Here is a 3035-nt window from a genome sequence, read left to right on the forward strand (position 1 = left end):
GCCCTCTGAGTTGCAAAAACATACAGTACTTTTTGTTTAGCACACCCTGCATGTTGAGACAGCTGCTGGTTCCTCAACCCAGCGTCCTTCATGCTTTAGCGCTGGCCTTGTCAACCCTTTTTATAGACAAAGCGAGCAGAGGTCAAACTTTTGTGAAGAGACCTATGGCAGAAGTCAGGAATGTGAAAAACACATCTGGTTTTTGGACTCGCTCCCGATTTCTCTCCTTTTTTTGTTTTTAGTGCTTCTGCACAAGCACATAAGGTTATCTGAGGATGACGTCTGCATGGATGTTATTAGTTAAGCAGTTCTGATATTACTGTCGTATTCAAAGGTCCAGGAGCCAAATGAATAGATGCAAAAGTTGTATGATCATATTTAACTGAATAACTCAAGATTTAGCCAAATTTCAGAATATTTAAAGCAAAATGCTGGACATTTTACAGCATCATGGGCACAGACTCTTAGAAATGTACATGTTTTAGTTTACATCACTCATTTATACGTTTTGTGATTATTGTTTCAGGGTTTCTGAGGTGTTATTTTGTCTTTAGACTTTGATTGTTGTGGACATGTTTGTGTGGATGTGGTTTAGAGTGTTTGTGTGACTGACAGCAGAGTTAGGGTTTAGCAAAGGAAAGGGGCCACTGTGAATGAGGCTCCTGTAGCGATTAATCACATCCAGCCACCGTTTCTATTCTGGGTGGCTGTTAAAAATGTTCAATCAAAAAGAGTTCCTGTACCCATCTGGTGCAAAGAAGAGAGGAGCTGAGGCGAGGCAGAACTCAAGAAAGACAAGTAGCTGCGTCCAGAGTGCAACTTTTCATCTTCAAAGTAAAGACTAAAGGTTACTTAATTAATTGCTTATGACGGCCAATCAAATGGCAGTAATTTACTGTAAAGCTTGTATTCTATAACACACAGAAGTGTAAATTTGATTAAAGAAGTCACACTGTCCAATTAAACAGTTTAATGCTGGTAAAAATGTACCTTATGATTTTATTATAACATAATCATGCCTTTTTCTCTTTTGATTTTGTCTTTCCGTGTCACATTTTGGGCATTTTTGCTCATGTTTTTGACTCAGCCAGTCACAGCAGTCATCCTAGCCCATGTTAACAAAAGCAAACCTCATTGTACTCATTTATTGGGCTCAGATGGCAAATAAATTCAGCCAAGCAGAATAAGGAGGGCTGTATCAGGAATCCATTCGTATGTTCTTGCATTCAAAAACATCCAGCTAGCAGTTGCTCGTTATCCCGGTGCAAACTTGCGGTGTTGATCATTGCACCACAAAGAGGGAGTGGGGAAAATAACTGCAGGTTGGTAGGTTCACACCTCCCACTGATTTCAGTCATGTTTGCCATGTACAGTACAGCAAAGAACAAACAGAGGGCACTAAAAGACTCCTGCATGCATCACTTTTCACATCAGCTCAGTGACAGTTTCTCCTCTGCAGCACTACATATCGTTTTGCAAGGTGCCCACTGGTTTTGTCATTATCACCCCATTTCCTTTTAGTGCCCAGGCACAAGAAATGCATCTTGAGGTGTGTTGGAGCGCTCAGAATGCAGACTAATGGCTAAAAAGAATGCTCCACACCTCACACCTTACCATATGCAGTTCTGCAACTTTCAAGCCGACAGACTTTTCTTTGTGCAGTAGAACTCAAGGCTCGACACTGCAGAGCCCCCTTTAAGCGCACAGTTTGATTAAATAACTAAAAAATAACAATCTCGTTCAGCTTCTTGGCTCGGTGCTGTGATGTATGAGCTGCAACATATGCTGGCAAAAACCATTATCAGAATCAGCTCTCCTGGACCACCCTCAGTCTCCGAGGAGAGCGCAAACGCAAAGCGGAGCAGACAAAAAAATCCCCTCGCTCTCTGCTGCCGAGCTCCACAACTGTTAATCAGTGTATTTATTTGAGAAATGTTCTCCGAGGCACTGGCGTGCTTGTGTTTGGGAGATGTTTAGAGCTAATGGGAGGCTGCCTTTGGTGTCCATCTGTTTGTCAAACCCTGAGAGAATGAGGAAATGAGGGTGGTTGGGACACATGCTTGTACCCAGGGTGTTTGTTTAATACATCACGAGTCATGAAAGACTCTTAGAAGCATTCAAGGTTATTTGGTTTCCCCCTCGTGGTGCTCAGATTTACCATATGATGACGGGATTTTGCCACAGTGGTTTGTCTTTGCTGTCACGGCTCAGGCTGGTCTTGAGGGGAAATGGGACATAGAAGTGTTAATATTAGTAAAGATCAAGATAATCTGTTCTGTTAGGCATAATATCGAATTCATTTTTTTTTAATATTGTATGTGAATTCCTTTTAAGGTGGAAAGAGGATAAAAAAAGAGATCAGAAATCTTGTTTTTGGCCTCCCAAGATGACTCAAGGAGAAATGCAAATAAATACAGCTATCTGTGTCTGCACGGTCAGATAACAGAGCCAGAGGCTATTCATAGTTTGACAGTTTAACTCTCCCTGGTTCCTCCTAAAGATAACCGACTTTGTTGCACCACACCATTACCCTAAGACAATTCTTCCTGATTTTAACAATAAAAGCTAAGATTTCATGTTAATTAATATATTCTAGTGCACTCTGCTTACATTTAGGAGGTATGTTAGAGGTTGTACAGCAAATAATGCACTTCATTTAGGAGACTGTATTTTCTAACAAGAATTTAGAGAAGTAAAGCCCAGCTGAAGTGTCTTTCACCACTACAGCGTGCCACTCCTGTCTACAGACTTGCTGTAAATCAGTTTCAGCGAGGTGAATTATTAACCAAGACCCGTCACATTCCTCCCGCTGATTCAGCCTTTCTCTCGATCCAACTGAGGCATTTCTTTTTTCTTTCAATAAAAAAAAAAACGTCCCAATCTGCTCGAGTGGCTGTCAGTCACCCTCGAAGTCTTTGTGAGAAGCCACAACACATTTATGATTTCTCCCTCTCTGTCCCCGTTGGCACCGTTACAGTACAGTGCCGATAAGGAGCACTGTTAAGGAGAGGATGGATCAACGCTGCCCAGACAAG

The sequence above is a fragment of the Aulonocara stuartgranti genome (assembly GCF_965226115.1).
Source record: "Aulonocara stuartgranti genome assembly, chromosome: 9".
Lineage (NCBI taxonomy): Eukaryota > Metazoa > Chordata > Actinopteri > Cichliformes > Cichlidae > Aulonocara > Aulonocara stuartgranti.